Source organism: Castor canadensis, chromosome 7, assembly GCF_047511655.1.
Source record: "Castor canadensis chromosome 7, mCasCan1.hap1v2, whole genome shotgun sequence".
Lineage (NCBI taxonomy): Eukaryota > Metazoa > Chordata > Mammalia > Rodentia > Castoridae > Castor > Castor canadensis.
The window spans coordinates 160419780-160438220 of NC_133392.1; the positions used below are offsets into that span (position 1 = coordinate 160419780).

Genomic DNA, 18441 nt, shown 5'->3' on the forward strand with positions numbered 1-18441 from the left:
GTCTGTGTAGTCTGGTGAGAGCTCACAGCACAACAGCATAGACGCAGCTGTAACTGAAATCCGTTCTCCCTTGGGTCTGGATGTTGTGAGTTTGAGACCAAGGTTGCTTCTTCCTGAGGCCCCTCCTTGGCTTAGAGGTAGCCTCTTCTCCTTGTGTCCTTACTTGACCATCCTTCTGTATCCGGATCTCCTCTTCTTACAGGACAGTAGTGAGATTGAATTAGAGCCCATTCTAATGACTTAATCCCATTCTAATTCTTATATGTTAATGAAGCCACACCGAGGCTGGGAGTAAGGACCCATGTCCTAAAGAAGGGACTCCTCCCAGGGGGACACCATTGCGAATGGAAGCGAAGCCCTGATTCCCAGGTACAGGCCTCTGCCTCTCTCTTCTTGATCAGGTCCTGGCCTTCATCTGAGACCACCAACGCCCAAAGAGCTGCAAAAATTAAAGCACTGGCCAGGCTGCAGGTGCACTCACATTAGCTCAGGGTTGCAGGGACAGCATGTGTCAGGCTGCTGAAGACCTTACCTCAGGTCATCCAGCCTCCAACAGGTCTGTGAGCTGACTCCTCACATTCTCATCTCTCTTTTCACAGGAAGAGAGAGGAATGACCACAACCAACTATGGCCTCTGCACTGTGGCCTCATGGGAAGGATGGAGATTGTAGCAGATGAACCAGCCCAAGCCAGCGGACACAGACAATGCATAAGAAAGAGTGGCCCATAAACCAGGGCCTCTTCTCTCACTCCCTCCTACTCGGCTAGGGAAGCTGGGGCAGTGTGGCTCCCTACTCACTGCCCTTGGCCAGTGGGGCAGGACACCTGGCCATGCCATCCACTTCTCCTTCTTCAGTCCATGTGTGGTTACTTGGTAGCCACCTCTCTGCCATGTCCTCCCATTTGGCTCACACAGACAGCAGGACTACAATGCTGGCGGAGGAAGGGGAGAGGGAGCACAAAGGCCAGGACCAGCTTTGCACATTGCTGCCTTTCCCTGCCATTGTCCTCAAAGCATTCATCTGTCCTACCAAAACCCTGGGGAGAGAGTCCCCAGCAGGTGTGTGTGTTTCTGCCTCCCGGGACCCCCCAGTCTCACTCCAACAGGCCCACCTCCAAGAACAAAGAGGGAGGGTGATAAGTCATAAGGATTTATCACTCCTCATCACCATCCCCCAACCTCACCCCAGCCCCAAGGACCACCCATCTATTTCTCCCTGTGTAGACGTGCCTGTTCTGACACTTCACACAAATAGAGGCATACTTTATGCATCCTTCTACATCCAGCTCCTTTCACTGAGCGAAACATTTCCCCAGGGGTCATCTGTTGTGGGTTGTGTCAGTTCTTCACTCTATGGCCAAATAAAAGCCAGAGCACGGATTCAGCCACGTCCATCCATCATTCCTCAGTTGATAAGCGTTTGGGTGGCTTCCACCTTCCCGCTGCTGTGACTGCCTACCTGTGGACATGCACCCTCTTTCCCCACGGCTGTTTGCCTGTGGGTGAATCTACTGGTGGATTTTATTTGCGTGTCCCCAAAGACATGCACTATTTAGGTTTCAGCATCCAAAATAGTCCGCGTTGCTAGAGGCGCCTCCTCAACAGCTAAGCCACAGATGCATCTGCAGTCCCCCGGCCGTTTTCCGTCGTGATTATCCTGGGTCTTTGCCATTAGTGGAACAGGAGAGCGATGGATGCTCAGAGTTTCCCTCACATTCCCTCCACCTGCCGTTTGTTCTTACAAGCTGCTGATTCAGGAAGCCTGGCCACCTCCCTAACCTCCCTCTTCATCCCGCCTGAGTCTCAGGGCAAGCACAGATTCTCACTCTTCACCCCCAGGTCACCACACCTAGGGGGCTGTGTGACATCTGAACCTCCATGTCTCCCGCTGCTCAGCCCAGGCACAGAGCCTATTCAATGCATTTTATTTGTGTTTGTAAAGCATAAAGATGAGGGAGAGGGAAGGTGACCCAAACCTGTTCTACCCACTGTTGATGGGTTTTGCCCAGCAACTTAGACTTTTCCTCCCAACTCATCATTTGTTCACTAATTCATTCAACAAACAGTTCTGGATCAGACCCCAGCCCAGGATTAAGGACACAGATGTGATCAGAACCTCAGTGAGAGTAGGAATGTGGGTGGGGTCCTTGGCTTCTGTGAGGAGCCTCAGGTCCTTGCCTCGCCCCAGCCCTGTCCCCTCCTGGAAGACAGCTGGTCGGAAGCCTCTCCCTGCCAGGCTTTCATTTCCGACGGACACTTTCTTCCTAAGCCACTGTTCTGACCTCCTCCTCTCCATCCTGCTAGTGGGGGAGGGACTCCCACCCACATGGGACATTGAGCTTAGCGGTTTATAAGTCACACAAGGTGGGGAGGAGGGTGTGGCGAGCCACATAGGGCCACGCAGGAGTGCACTCAGGCACAGAGAGGCAGGCCTCGTAGTACAGAAATGTGGGGTAATCCTGGTCCTGTGTGGGATGTGAATGGTTACTGAATGATTCCATGGGCTGGCAGGAAGGGGATTGCCTTGGGTGAGGCCAGTGAGGGTGCTGGCCAGGTGAGGCCTTGGCTACTAGGTGAGCAGGGACCTCCAGCTGAGGCCTTGGGGACCGGGAGCTCAGAACCAAGGCCATACATCAAATTTCCGGCCTTACCACACAGCAGTTGCTAACAGAGGAGTGCGGCCGTGCTGGGAACTTTGGCTTCCCCATGACCAGCCCCTGGGGAGGGTGAGCTGGCTGGGAGGTGATGGGTGGAACACAGGGGGCCCGGAGAGGACAAAACCGGGAGAACTTGCACCCCAGGTCTTCTGGGACCCTTCCCCAGGCACTCTCTTCTTCTGACAAAAATTCTCACTCATTCCGCACTTGGAAGGTGCCTCGGTGGCCCTGCATGTCTTTCCCCAATCCCTGAGCCTCCTGTGGCCTCTCACCCTGTGATCACTAAACATGGAGGCCCTGCTCTGACCACTCCATGCATGGGGCAGGCTCTGCCCTTCTTGCCCCATCCCTCCATCTGGCCTTAATATCATTTGCCCTCTGGGTGTGGGTAGATATTGGAATGAGTCCCAGGGAGCTGGTCAGAGGGAAGTGGGGACTTCCCTCTCCCCTCAGTCTGGGTGCTGGTCCCCAGGCCCATCCTAAATTGTCTGCTGCTGACATGGTTCTTCTCTGTGACCTAGAGCTGAGCTGGTCCCTTGCCCATAACAGAAAGCTCCAGAAAAGAGGAGGCCAGAGGTCTCTCCCACACAGCCTAACAAGGACAGTGCACTGGCTGCCACAGAGGCTCAACATCGAGGGCTGGGCTGGGCTGGCTTCGGCTTCTCCATCCCTGACATGAAGAACCCTTTCTGTGCAGGAGCAAAGCCTTCGGTGCACTGCCATCCTGCAACTCATTCCCCTGGGAACGAGAACAGGATCTGTACTGTGCACACAAGTCCAGGTGTCCATCCTTCCATAAGTGGTCTTTAAGCACCTAGCATGTGCCATGCATGTCGTAAATCCTAGGAAATCAATGGCCCAAAAAACAGAACGGTGTGGGGGGTGTTGGAAGGGGAGGAGACAAAAACCTTTGTTCTCATGGAGCTGACATTTTATTAAGGAGACAGGCTATAACAGAGCAGTAACTGGACTATGTTATGTTTAAAAAGTGCCAGGGAGGAAGGTAAGTGGGCCTGGGAGCTGTGGAGTGCTGTGGAGGGGGAGGTGCCACTTCAAACAGCTCAGTAAGGGACCATATCCCAGCAAGGGGTGTCTAAGCTGACAAGTTGGGTTTGTCCAGTCATCAAAGAACATCCAGAAGGTTCTGGGGGAGGTAGGTAGAACATCCCCTGTGGTGGGAACCTGTAGGGGCAGCACCAGGGCTCTGAAGTGCCCAGGGCAGAGCACAGGGCTAGCGTTTGATGATGACACAAAGAACTAGAGCCTCGCCTCATCTATTCCACTTCAAAGCAATATTTTTTTTTTAATCAGCAGCTGTTAAAACAAGCAGTGACACCCCTTCACAGGTGTCCTATCTTGAAATGACTTCTTTGCTGCAGCCCAGGGCTCCTTCTGGCCCAGACCACTCTTGCTGTCCCAGCTCCAGTCCACATTGTCAAGCCTGTGACAAGTCCATGCCTCCCACTCATTGGGGTTGCCTTTTGCTTTTTCTTAGGGGAAAAAGTTCTCACTGGTTTTGAAAGCATCAATATCACGCTGACCATATTCTCTGTCTGTTTTGAAGCTGACGATTTTGTTCCTAGGAGTAATGCAACTTTGCACAGCCTAGGCTGTGCCCTCTGTGGCCACGGCCTGGCTGACCCACAGCCTCCACTTGCCCCGCTTCCTTCCTCTGAGGTCAGCTGACTTGGCAGGGCTGGCTCACAGCAACAGAACTTCCTGGCATCTGGTCCCTGTCCTACAGAACATTCTGCCCTTACTGGAACATGCCTTGCTGCTTTCTGTGTCTGGTTTGCCTCCCACGCATCCTGGGAGTTCACCCGGCCACTGCTCGGAGACAGGATGGAAGGCAACCCATGGGCTGGTCGGCAGCATCTCCTGGCTGCAGGTTCACAGTGCCCTGCCTGTACCAGAGGAAGTTCAGATGCACACAGGCGAGCAGCTCTCTCATGGGAGCTGGAGATGACCCCTGCTACTCAGTGGTCTCTAAAAAGCTTCGCTCACTGCCCCTGGCCTCAGTTTCACTGCTCTGAAAGATTCACATCTGAAATGTGCACATTTTAACTTCCCTGTTTTACACCCGATCATGATTACTGATAGGGTAATAGGGTGACCTCCTCCCTCTTCAGCCTGACCTCGCCTACCTCCATGTCTCTGCACCTCCTTCCCTGAGTGTCCTGAAGGCTCGGACCCCAAGCTTGATGCTTGATGCAAGGCTGAGGGGCCTTGACCGGGCCCCTGCTCTGTCGGCTGGCTCTGAGCCCAGGCTAGAGAGAGCAGAGAGCGCCGACTCAGGAGGTCCGAATCTCTCCGTGATGGAACTGCTGTGGACCCAGGCTTGTGCAGCCTTGGCCCTGGCTTCTGAGCTCCGCCTGTCCCCGTCAGGGTGGCTGGAGTTTGGGAGGGAAACACTGGGCCAACTGCCCGGGCTCTGGCTCCTGCTGGCCAACACCTGTTGTCTGACCACCTGGGACCCTCACACTTCTCCAGAGCAGGGCAGAGCAGCCCCAGAGCCAGCTTCCTGCCTGTGCCAGCCAGCCTGGGCCAAGGGTCAAACTCCACCATCCACCATGGGAGATGCAGAGGGGCCCGGTCAGTCTGTTCTGAGGGCAGCACCCAGGGTAGACGTGTGGGGATATGGAAACATGGTACAGATGGAGCCCTCATCACCTCTGTGCCTTCACAAACCCTGGATCAAAAATATTTTAAAAACTTCTACTGTACTGAGCACATGCAGACTTTTTGCTTATCAATAGTCTCCAAATGATACAGTGTGACTACTTACATTACATTTGCTCTGCATTGTAACTAATCTAGCCATGATTTAAAGTGTCCAGAAGGCTGTGCATACGTTCTGTGCAAACACAATGCCATCTTACAGAAGGGACTTGAGGATGCACAGATTTTGCAATCTCTGGGGGTCCTAGAAGCAACCCCCCTGCAGAGACCACGAGACAGCTGTATTCATGAAAATAAAAGCCTCCTTTATTGAATGGTTTCTCTAGGATTTGCTCTGAATCCTCCAGCTACATTATTTTCTAAACCCTCGCAGGGTTCTTTTGAAATAACATTTTAAAGAAGAGAAAAGAAGGGTGCTCCGAGAGACCCGACAAAGTCCCCAAGTGGGTGGTGGCAGCAGAACTCAAACACAGGCTTCGAGTCTGTGTCCTTTTTTTGTCTCCTGTCAAGCCATCTGTCCCCTGGCTCCCTCCCCTAAGGAGGTCTCATGGATATTCCAGAATAACTTCTAAAATGGTTAGGATTTGCCAAACTGTTCCACCCATTTCTCCTGGAGGTGACCACTGGTACCCTGTGTAAGGTAGCACGGTTGAGGAAGCCCTTAGAGACTGCCCCAGAGTCAAGCCATTTGGGTCTAACCCTGTCCCTTTGCTCCTAAGTTACAAGCTCTTCACCAGGCCTCAGTTACTTCATCCCTAAGATGGGTTCACCTGCTCTCACAAGAAGACCCTAAGTTCTGATGCTTCTACAAAACGAATGCCTACCCATGGTAGATTTCCTTATTCTGTAAGCTCAGTCAGGGACCAGGCTTTGTCACACACTAGTACCCAACAGTCCCCAGTCTGTCCCCTCTGCATGGTAGAAGGGCCCCCAAGGCCTACCTCACAATGCAGATGGTGGGAGGGAAGGGAACCGGGAAGAGGGCAAGGAACTTTTCTTCCTCATTCTCTGTCCCTTTCTGATGGTGACAGCTTAGTCCAGCGGCCATGCCTAGCAGCAAGGGAGGAAGGAATGGAATCTCTAACCAGGCAGCCCAGAGCCCTGGTGCAACTCAGCAAAGGCAGATTTCTACCGGGAGAATCCACACCGAGGGGGTTGGCATCTCTGCCAAAGGCGCTAGTAATCCTGGACTCCGCTTGTTTTCTGAGAGGAACAAGCTTTGAGCATGCAAGGCTGGAGTTGCTAAAACCACCTGAGTGAATTTAAGACCGTCCACACCTTCACCACCACCTTTGCAGTCTTACTCGGGGGTAAAGTCTGTCACCCTCCAGCAATGACAAGAGCTGACCTTCCATTAGCTCCCTAGCTAACACTGTGTTTCACTAATTGTTGTTGTCAGCATTTGCTTTCAGAGTTCAGGTGCAAGTGGAAAACTAACACCATTACGTCTGACCCAGGGAATGCTATCTTGATATGATAATTCTTGCAGCTTCTAAAAACAGTTTTGATTCTAAGGCCTTCACCGTGGACTTGCGGATATGTGTATCATTTTATAATGGTAGACTCTTTGACCCGGCAACTTTGCTTTAGAGTTTTTCTACAAAGGAAATAACCAGAGAGAAGTAAAAAGATTTATCTGCTGGGAATGTTTCTCTCAGTGGTATTTATAGCCACTGAAACATTGGGAACAGCCTCAATGTTGAAGATTAGAGGGTTGGTAAAATAAATCCTACTACACCCGGATGATAAAATACTGTGTGGCCTTTAAAAGTTATGTTGTCAAAGAATATTCAAATATATGGAAAAATATTCATGGTATATTTGTTAAATGAAAACACAGATTTCAAAACAGTGTGTGAAATTATAATCTCGGGGTTTTTGGGGGGGTTGGGGATAACCACTGTCTGTGAGTAATGTGGACTGCAAGCAAAGAGGCTTGAATCCTGCCTCAGCCCTGCACAGAACCTAGGAGCTGTGCCTCAGTTTCCTCCTTTGCAAAATGTGGATTCTGATAAAACTCTCCTCAGGGGGCACAGGCAAAGCCCTGCTGCCTTGTTCCTGCACAGCCCACCTGGCATGGATGCCCTCCAACCCTGTCTATCCAGACACCTGCAGTGCAAGTCCCGGCTGCCCTCTGAAACTCCACAGCAGTAATGACGCAGTGGTCAGCCATGTGGTCGTGAGTGGAACACTTCTTGACCTTGTGCCCTCATATTTGAGACTCTACTAGGAATAAAAGGACACTGACAACTGATGGATAAGTATGGCTGTAGTAGGGACTCAGTTTCTTTTCTGGATCCCATGAATTTCATGATAATTTTTTATGGAACCATCTGTGGACTGGCCTAGGGTCCAATGCTGGTCATTGGTCACCCTTGGCCCCACCGACACTGGCTAAGGGCAGACTTCAGAATAGCTTAGTCATGGAAACAGAACTGAACAGAGACCTAGAGCAGTTTCCAAACAGGAAACCCCAAATGTAGTGACTGACCAGTTGGTCCTCAACACTGGCCTGCTCTGCCACTGCAGAACAGGTGACCTAGAGCCAGTCCCTGCTGTAAAAGGAGATTTGGGGAGAAGCCACAGGTCTTGGTCACCTTGGAAATCAGGTGACCCTTTACTTAAATATCACCTGATGCAGACCAGTGTGCAAACAAACAAAAGAAGATGCTCCAGGGAGGACAGAGAGGACAAGGAGGACAGGGAGGACAAGGAGGACAGGGAGGACAGGCACCCAGGGCATCCCTGCTTCCTCTCGTGTGTACCCAGATACCAAGGGGCCTCTGAGAGAGCCTGCAAGCCCTCCTGTTAATCTTTGTCATATCACAAAAGCAACCTGCAACACTCCACAGGTTGGCTGAAAGGTGGAAACACCCAGAACGCCATCACTAGGTGAATATTGGAGAAGCAAGTCAAGTCCCAGCATACAGTGGTCACCACTCAGCCATACAAGCAACAAAACCCCGATTCATGTTACCACAAGGATGACCTTGAACACTTATGCCCAGTGGAACAGGCCCAACACAAATGGACATGTGTTGTAGGATTCTGTTCGGATGAGATGTCCAGAATAAGGAAATTACTTAGAGACAGAAAGTGATCGGCATCTGGGAGAGGCCAGGGGGATAGGGTAGAGAGAGAGACCGCTAATGAGATGGGGCTTTGGGGGGCTGATGCAAATGTGTTGGAACCTGAGAGAGTCCTGAGTATGTATGGAGGACCACTGAATCACACACTGGGAAACAGTTAAAGTTGCGTGTATGGAGGACCACTGAATCACACACTGGGAAACAGTTAAAGTTGCGTGGATTGTGTACCTGCGTACAACAATCCAAAACACAATAATGATGGCGGCAAAACACAGGCAGGGGCCGATGCCCATCGAGGGCTCACACAGCCTTCAACAGAGAGCACCCTGACCCCATCGGTAGGGTGGATGTCATCCTGCCTTGCAAGTTTGTCTTCTTACTCCTGGTCACAATGGCACAGACAGGGCTGGACCCAGCTGGTCTCTAATCTCTAACCAATGCTCTCCCTTCCTCCAGCCACTGTCCCTTCCTCTCTCTGGGCCATGCTCCCTGTTGGCACCCAGTGGCTGCTCAGGAAGCTGCAGAGAGATGAGGGTCATCTGGCCATACACTCAGGTTTATTGTGACGTGGGGAGCTCCGCTGTGACCCCAGCTCATCATTGACAGTGATGTGCTGCTTGGCCCTGATACTCCTCCAGACCTGGCCGGAACACCAGTACGTGGAGACTGGAGAACAGGTGCATTTGTTCAACAAACCATCACTGGGCAGTTACTATGGTTGCAGTGCAGACACACGCACAGGTGTGGGGCTTCGGAGGTGAGAATGAGGCAGGCTAAAGTAGGGAATAGAAAAAAAAATGCTACATCTTAGATTGAAGCATGCTTTGGCTCAGAAGCCACCTTCACCTAGTCAGAACCACCTGTGCCCCTCCCCAGTCATTGGTTATTGAATGAGAATCACCTGGTTCTCCCTTCCCATAGGTTAGCATAGGTTTTACAAACTCCTAAAGACCAGAAAGACACTCTCTCAGCTTCCGGCTTCCACCTGGGCCCCACTGTGCTTCCATTTGTATTTCTCTTCCCTAACTTTTCATAAACTCCCTTTACACACACTTGTCCTGCCATGGATGCTTTCTGGTGGGATACAAAGAATTTGAAAGTCTTCTGACCACAGACTGCACCAGCACCATTAATAAGAAGACTTACCCGGGGCCAGGGCAGGTGAACTTTACAATGGGGTCATCCCATGCCATCTCCTGGGATCCCGGAGCAAAGGGCCAAGGGAGGTCCTTGAGGGGTGGAGCCTCCCAAGGGATAAGTGAGAGCCCTAGGAATGAGCTAGGAGAGCTCCCCCGTCCTCTGCCCACCACTGTCTCCCCCATCTTCTTCTCCTACTTGTTGACAAAGCAGAGCCCAGCTAAATAATCAGGTTGCAAGTGTGTGCTCTGTACCCAGCCCCACTGCAGGACAAGTTACAAGGACACCAAAAAACACAGGGACAAAAGAAGAGGGAGGCCAAGTCCTTTCTTCATTGGTGGTAAATGTTCTGCAGCCCCTATCATGGACAGCACTAAATCGAGCCATTTTTGATTAGAGAAAACTTGTCCAAAGACATCCGAAGTATCATTTCCAGGGCCATTCGTTCTGGGGTTAAGAACTGATGCCACTGTGTACTGTGATGGGGGTGGAGGTTGGGGAGATACAGCACGAGTTGGGAAGAATAAGTTGGACATGGAGATTGGGATTATAGCAATGCATCATGTGTGTTGAAAACTACGTGCTCCCCCGGCCTGAAAGGCCAAGTGCATGAAATAAGGCGTGTGGTCCTTAGCTAGCTTGAGCTGATCCATGACATATGCAGACTTCAAAACATCATTTTGAACACCATAAATATACATGATCTTTACTTCCTCAATTTTGAAGAATACATTAAAAGAGAAAAGAATTCACGACACTAGGCTTTGTAGGAAGGAAACAATGTCTCCCCAAAGTAGTCTTGATACCAGGGAGACTTTTGACAAAAGTAGCCTCACAGCAAATGCTGTGACTACAGAGTAGTCAGCCCCCAGCTGACCCCCAGCCCTTCAAGGTCACTGAATGTATTGAAGACCTACTGTGTGCCAGGCTTCAGGGCTACAAGAACACATTCCGCACACACACACCCCCTCTCGTGTCTCCTCCATCAGGGATTTGGGAATGTTCAAAGGAATGAAGAGGAGGCCAGCACATTGTAGGCTGTGCCAATTCAATCCTGTTACCGGAAAGTCAGCACACCTATCTACCTCGGTCCTTGCATTTGGTGAGAGAATAATTCTGGCACAACATGGAAATGCAGTGAAAGTGATGGTCACTTTCCATAGACCGAATGTGGTCATCTCCAGAGTGAGAAAAGAACGACAATTACTTTTCCCCTCGCACAAGCATTCACTGAAGTGAGGGCTTGGGGGGTCAAGTCCCTCCCCTAGGACCAGTCCACAAGGCTAAAGTCACAGTTAAGGTCATGAGCTGGGGTAGGTCTACAGGTTTACAAAATACCACCTATTATTGGGTCCATCTGGCCCCTACAATATGGCTTACGGGCTTGGGTCTTTGTTTAGAAGTAAAAATCTATTGTCCCACATATCGGGGATCATAGGTGTGCCCCACCACACCCAGATTACATTAAGATGGGGTCTTGAGAACTTTTGCCCATGTTGGTCTTGAGCCATGATCCTCCCTGATCTCCACCTCTTGAGTACCTGAAATTACAGGCATGAATCACCTCATGGGGCTTCACAGTTTGAAAATATCTGAAGATACCTACTTTTTGTTTTTGGTGATACTGGGATTTGAACTCAGGGTTTCGTGCTTGTACTCTACTGCTTCAGCCACATCTCCCATCCATTTTGCTATGGTTATTTTGGAGACAGGGTCTCTCCAACTATTTGCACAGGCTAGCCTCAAACAGCGATCCTCCTGATCTCAGCCTCCCAAGTAGCTAGGATCACAGGCACAAGCCACCAGTGCCCAGCTGTAGGTACCTATTTTAAATGTCCTTCTGTTGACACACTTGGTTATAGAAACAGACGAAACTATGTCCTCCATGGTTGCGAGTCCATTCCAAGGTTGAGATACGCTCCACCTTAACAATATTTAGTGACTTGAAAAAAATTTAACAAATTAAGAACTAGATTGACTAAGGTGTAATCAAGCAATTCATTTCAACATCTCTAGAAAGTGAATGCACAAAAGGATGCAAATTCAGCTTTAATCTGCCATCTTCACAAGGCATTATTGGGAAGCTTGCTTTCTACACAAACAGGACCAGGAGCGAATACAGCCAGCAGCGTTTTGTGGCTAGACATTGCGTCTTCATAAATTGATTTCTACCTCAAAAGACTTTTGGTCTGGCTTTCCTTTTTCCATTTCTGAATCAAGAATTCTCTTTAGACCCACCAGCAAGGGCTGCCAGAGCCACTTTCTCTGCAGCCCCAGCAGGACAAGGATGGCAGGGGTGGAAGGTTATGGAGATGGTGGTTAGTAAGAGCTTAAAACCATCCCTGTGAGTGTTCAGTCACAGTGGCCGCTGCATTTCAAGTGCAAATCCTGCCTCTTTCTTGCATTTAACTCCAAAGCCACTCCACAATTAGCCCTGTTTCTTGCAGAGAGATTCAGCCATTAGTAAATTCAAGCACCAGACTTGAACAAAGGATTCCAGAAAACTTGCCTTTTAGCAGGGCTTTTGGGCTCACAGGGCTCTTAAGTGCAGTTGTATGATTTCCCATTTGGACTGAACTCTGGAGGCTTCAGCTCTTCCTGCCTGAGGCCCATGCAGAGGCAGTGTTCCAGAACCCAGGGCAGCACGTCACATTGTACCTGACCTGGCTGCGTTTAGGGTTTTATCTCATGGAACCGCCCAGCGCGGAAAAGTGGCTGACCCGATGCCAGCTGCCCTTAGAAATCCTGTTTCTTTGCCCAGCTTTCTAAAGAAATGCAGCTCCTAAATGACTCAGGTGTTAACCACTAACTAATCTTTCTTCAGGGTTACAGAACCCAGAATGAGGCAGGCTAAGATGAGAGAGATGGGACTCTTCTGACTTAGATTAAACATTTCTCTCTCTCCCTCTCCCTCCCTTTCCTCTCCCTCCTCCTCCTCCTCCTCCTTCTTGTCTATTATTTCTTCTTCTTCTTTCTTCTTCTTCTTCCTTCTTCCTTCCTCTTTGTTTTTTCTTTTTCTTTTATTATTCATATGTGCATACAAGGCTTGGTTCATTTCTCCCCCCTGCCCCCACCCCCTCCCTTACCACCCACTCCGCCCCCTCCCTCTCTCCCCCCACCTCAATACCTGGCAGAAACTATTTTGCCCTTATTTCTAATTTTGTTGTAGAGAGAGTATAAGCAATAACAGGAAGGGACAAGGGTTTTTGCTGGTTGAGATAAGGATAGCTATACAGGGAGTTGACTCACATTGATTTCCTGTGCGTGGGTGTTACCTTCTAGGTTAATTCTTCTTGATCTAACCTTTTCTCTAGTTCTTGGTCCCCTTTTCCTATTGGCCTCAGTTGCTTTTAAGGTATCTGCTTTAGTTTCTCTGCGTTGAGGGCAACAAATGCTAGCTAGTTTTTTAGGTGTCTTACCTATCCTCACCCCTTCCTTGTGTGCTCTCGCTTTTATCATGTGCTCAAAGTCCAATCCCCTTGTTGTGTTTGCCCTTGACCTCATGTCCACATATGAGGGAGAACATACGATTTTTGGTCTTTTGGGCCAGGCTAACCTCACTCAGAATGATGTTCTCCAATTCCATCCATTTACCAGCGAATGATAACATTTCGTTCTTCTTCATGGCTGCATAAAATTCCATTGTGTATAGATACCACATTTTCTTAATCCATTCGTCAGTGGTGGGGCATCTTGGCTGTTTCCATAACTTGGCTATTGTGAATAGTGCCGCAATAAACATGGGTGTGCAGGTGCCTCTGGAGTAACAGTCTTTTGGGTATAGCCCCAAGAGTGGTATTGCTGGATCAAATGGTAGATCAATGTTTAGCTTTTTAAGTAGCCTCCAAATTTTTTTCCAGAGTGGTTGTACTAGTCTACATTCCCACCAACAGTGTAAGAGTTCCTTTTCTTCTTCCTTCTTCTTCTTATTCTTCTTCCTCCTTCTTCCTCCTTCTTCTTCTCCTTCTTCTCCTTCTCCTTCTTCCTCTCTCTTTCTCTCTCTCTCTCTCTCTCTCCCTCTCTCTCTCTCTATATATATATATATATATATATATATCTCCCATAAGAGAGAACTCTCTCTGCTTCCACCTCATGTCTGACCCATCATGGCTTTTTGTAGCTCTTTGCTCTAAGATTTACACACTTTAACCCTCACACGTGGAGCAGAAGAATCTGGATTTCTGTTTATCAAAGACAACAGGAACAGCTGGCGACCCTCAGGTAGCATCAGAATGTGCAGCGCCCGCCTCTTCCTAGTCCTGTGCGTCAGATAACACAAAAAGTCTGAACTTGCTATGAGGTCCAGCTTGCAGAAAAGTATTACAGGAACCAGTCCCAGGAGGCCAAGATGCACCATTCTGGCCAGAGGAGAAATGGGGCACATATGTCCTGGATAACGAAGACCCCGCTTAGCAGGTCTCCTCTCCTTCCCTAGAAAAGCCCTCCGTGAACCCAAGTGTTCCAGAATGGTCAACTCTTGTCTATTCTCAGAATGCTGGTGACCCTATAATAAGCCCGACTTCCTTCCCACCAACTCTCACTCCTGGAGTATTCGTTTTCAAGAGGTGAGCAGTTGGAGTTGGCTCTGTGGTAGACACAGAGCATGGAGTGACATGTGTTTGACACATGAGGAAACTAAGGACACTTTCCAGCAGCTCCAGGAAAGAAAAAAGCCTCCATGGGACTCGACCCTCCTCAGCACAACTAGACTGGCAATGCACCTGCCCACACTTGCTCACCTTGAGTTCAGCCACTGTGGCTGATGAGATGTAGGAGGTGACTTTTCTTATGTACAGAGGTTTGTGCCACCTGTCACCAAGGGCAGCTCAGGATACCCTGGCTGATAAGACCTCAGGTCTTTTCATCTCTCAAACAAAGACCTGGATAGACACAGATTGCAAAGCAGTAGTAAAGTTTTATTGAAAGAAAGGAAAGTTTGGGTGGTGTTTGCAGGAGGGGCTAAGATGATTGACAGGTGTGATTGACAAGGTCTTGCCATAAAACAGGGCATGTTCTGCCCATGCAATTGTTTTTAATTGTATTATGAGAGGCGACCAATATTCATAAGGTCTTAAGTAGCGGGATTTACCCGAGAGAGATCAGGCTGAGGACAGATTTCCCTTTACTGGGCATGTGCCATTTTCCAGTCTGAACCCTGGAAGAGACTCCCTTGTCTTTTGGGGAACTTACAACTGAGGAGGAATTTACACTTGAAAAGGAATTTACAACAGAGGGGACATGGGAGGGAGGCACTGGGTGGGGACAAGGAGGAGCTCAGCATTGAGGGGGAGGTTGACCTTTTGCTGAGGAGGGTTGAGTCCCATGGTGGCTTTTTTCTTTCCCTGTTACTAGTCTAGCTCCACAGGACAATGACCTTTTCCTGCAAAGCGTCACATAACAAATATTTTCAACTTTGTGGACCACGCAAGCGCCTAGCGCAAGGACTGAGCTCTCCACTGTGATTTAGGAACGACCATGCGGCATCCGTAAACAGACAGACATAGTTCCAATAAAACTTTATTCACAAAAGCAGGCAGTGGGGCAGATGATGGATGGATTTGGTCCACGAGCAGTAAGCAGGTCACCAAACTCTGCTCTATAGGGTGACTCAAAGATGTGAGCATCTGGTAGATCACAGAGCACTACGATAAATCCTTCATCCCCAAAAGCAGGCCCTTCCTCAGCAGGCCTGGTGGGGACGATCAACGAGGTACCTGCTCCCTGACTATGCCAGCCATGTGCCACCCCACAGCGCCAGGTTCTGGAGAGACAGAGATCGACCATATCAACCGTCTCTCACCAACTACATTGCGTGTAGGTCCAGTGGCCTCTGCCTGGTATCACCCACAGCCCAGTGGGGGAGGAGGGCAGAGAGTGCAGCATCTTCTGGGGAGGTCCCCATGCCATGGGAGCCAGCAGAGTAGGCTTCTGGAAGAAGCTCTGTCCACGCCACGACAGAGACTTGGATGCACAGGAGTTGGCCAAGCAAAGGAACAGTCAAGACAAGACTTTACAAACTTCAGGGCAGCAATGCCAAAGCCACAGGGCGGGAAAGCATCGTTTGTGGACCATCAGGTCCAGGCTTGCTGGAGAGCAGAGCCCTTTCAGGGAAAATGTATTTATCAAATAAACACTTCTTCCGTCCCCTCCTGCATTCCTCCTTGTTAATAATGGACCTCATTATTTGCATCTAATTTATCAGTAGTTTAATATCTAATTGCAAACCTCTAATTAACTCTTTGTCCTACACCAAACATAGCTCCTTTGTACAACTGAGCAGGCAAAAGATATACGCCATTTAATTTCCTAACTCGGAGCTCATGACAATGTTCCACAACAAAACAGGGAAGGAACCCAATGTCCTCTGCCCCTTGCCGTGTGCTTATTTGTTTTATTGAAGGAGACCTTGGGGATGAAATTGCCTTCCCCTTTACCAAGAGACTCGGTTTGCACCCTGCAGCTTTGCCTCCTTCTCATGCACTCCTACCTCCCTCCAGCCAAGACCAAGATGACCAGGAGGACGTGGAGGGGACCCAGATGGCCAAGGGAACATTTGAGAAGCACAACTCTGTATGTGTGTGTATGTGTGAATCATTTATATGAAAAGTGTTTTTTTATGGAATGCGTGTGAGGGCTGGGCAGGGCACAGCGGTTCATGCCTGAAATCCCAGCTACTCGGGAGGCAGAGGTCAGCAGGATTGTGGTTCAAGGATCGCCTGGGCAAAAAGTTAGCAAAACCCCCATCTCAACAAATAAGCTGGCATAGTGGCATGCACCCATGGTCCCAGCTATGGAAGAGGCATAGGCAGGAGGATCACAATCTGAGGCCAGCTCCAGGCAAAAAAGCAAAAACAGGCTAGGAGCATGGTTCAATTGGTAGAGCACCTTCCTAGCAAGCACAAAACCCCAAGTTCAACTCCCAATACTGCCAAAAACTCAATAATAAATACATATACATTTTACTACCAGCACAGGGCACTGCAGCACCCAACTCCAACACAAAGCTCATAGCATACTCCCTTTCTTACCACTGCTGTAACAAAGTACCCCACACTTGGTTGTAGCCACACTCACTGTCTTATAGTTCCTTGTGTCAGAAGTCCAGGGTGGGGCCCTCTGCTGAGATGAGGCACGGCTGGGCTCCTGTTTGGAGTTTCAGGGCGAGGTCTGAGTCCAAGCTCCCTCAGGTTGTTGGCCACGTGTAGCTCCTGGCAGTTCCCCTGCTGGTGTCAGCAGGTACTGGTCTTTGCCCCTAGATGCTGACTGATGCCTTCTGGTGTTTTTCACACCCTCCTCCCCTACCCCCCAGCCAGAGTAAATCACACTCCCCTTCAGATCTCTCTGCTTACACTTCTGCTGCGAGGGCTCACGTGGTTCCATTGGGCCTCCTAGAAAATGCAGGGCAGTCTCTTGGGAGCCCTCAAGTGTACCTGCCACAGCCCTTCTCAGTGGAACCCCAATTAGTGTTTGAATTAGCAGGGAGGCCACCTCGGGAGTGGCTTAGCCTGCTGTCCACCTCTGTCTATATTCAGGCACATGTAGCATGCCGACATCCAGTAGCATCAGCCATGGAGCGGGCAGGCTCCATGGGACTTCCACAGCAAGTTCTGCTGAAGGACTCCTGGCTTTCAGAAGAGCCCATGACAAAAGCAGTTGTATGACAGGAAATGCACATTGCTTATGTGCAGGGCAGTATTTTACTATTCAGTTTGAAACTAACTTTCTGAATGTGTGCCTTCTTACACTCCCAGTTGACGTGTTCTGAAAAAATCAGATTCGTAATGCCACGTGGAATCCTAACAGAACTTACCCTGTAAGGGTCTGGAGCTCACAAACACAGAGTTTTACATTTTAGCTGCAGCTCTGCAAGAGGGAAAAGCTGGAGACACAGGCACCAGCAGTAGGATCTGGGTTCAAACTCACAGCTCTCCAGTGTCTATGCAGCATGATTCATGAGCCATGAGTAGATATGACCCAGCCCATTACTGCATAAATAAAACAGGTCACAGCCACACAGCAGAGCATTGCTCAGACACAAAAAAGGAATAAAGCCCTGGTGTGAAACACAACGTGATCTTTGAAAATCTTATGCTAAGTGGAAGCAATCCAGGCACAAAAGTCCAGGTGTGTAATACCGCTTATAGGAAATGTCCAGAACTGGCAAATCCACACATGGGAAGCAGAGGGGGCGGCTGCCAGAGGGAGCAGGGGGCGATTGCATTGGAGCGGGAGGCACGGGACTCTTTTGTGACGATGAAAATACTCTAGAATTAGTGGTGATGGTTGCACAGCTCTGTGCGTGTACTAGACCCCACTGAATATACCAAAATCCACTTTAAAAGGAAGAGCTGTATGGCATGTGATCCACACCTCAATTAAACTCCGACATGCCTTCCACACTAAGTGTCTTCAATGTGCTACTGTGCGTGATGATCCAGGAGAGCTTTTACATAAGAAAAGACACACTGAGGCTAGCATTTTATTCATTGCTTTGCACACACATGCACACAAACACACAAACACACACACGTCATATGTTGCCCACCTGCCAAGCAGCGGACACAGCACTGGGCATGGGACTGCAGGGTGAACCATGCTTCTGGAGTTTGTAGACAGACTTGACACTCGTATGTTGTCCCAGACATCGAAATGCCAGCTTCCGCTCTTTAAATTGTTAGCAATACTGTGTGTGAGGGCTTCATAGAAGATACAGAGGTGGTAAGTGAGGTAGGCCAGTAAAGTGGGCAGGTGAAGTGGATGAGTGAAGTGGAAAGGTGAAGTGGTGAGTGAGGTGGACAGGTGAGGTGGGCAGGTGAGGTGGCAGTTGAGGTGAGTAAGGCAGGTGGGTGGGGTGGTGGGTAAGGTGGGCAGGTGAGGT

General features: G+C 49.6%; 1 long non-coding RNA gene across 2 annotated transcripts in view; it reads right to left on the bottom strand.

Moving 5' to 3' along the window:
• The window catches only part of LOC141424714 (uncharacterized), a 28971-nt gene extending 12202 nt beyond the window's left edge, over positions 1 to 16769 (bottom strand). For both annotated transcript variants that reach the window (XR_012449563.1, XR_012449564.1), the window contains exon 1: positions 16638 to 16769. This is a non-coding gene — a long non-coding RNA (uncharacterized lncRNA). The remainder of the gene's footprint in view (positions 1 to 16637) is intronic.
• Between the last annotated feature and the right edge of the window lie 1672 nt (positions 16770 to 18441).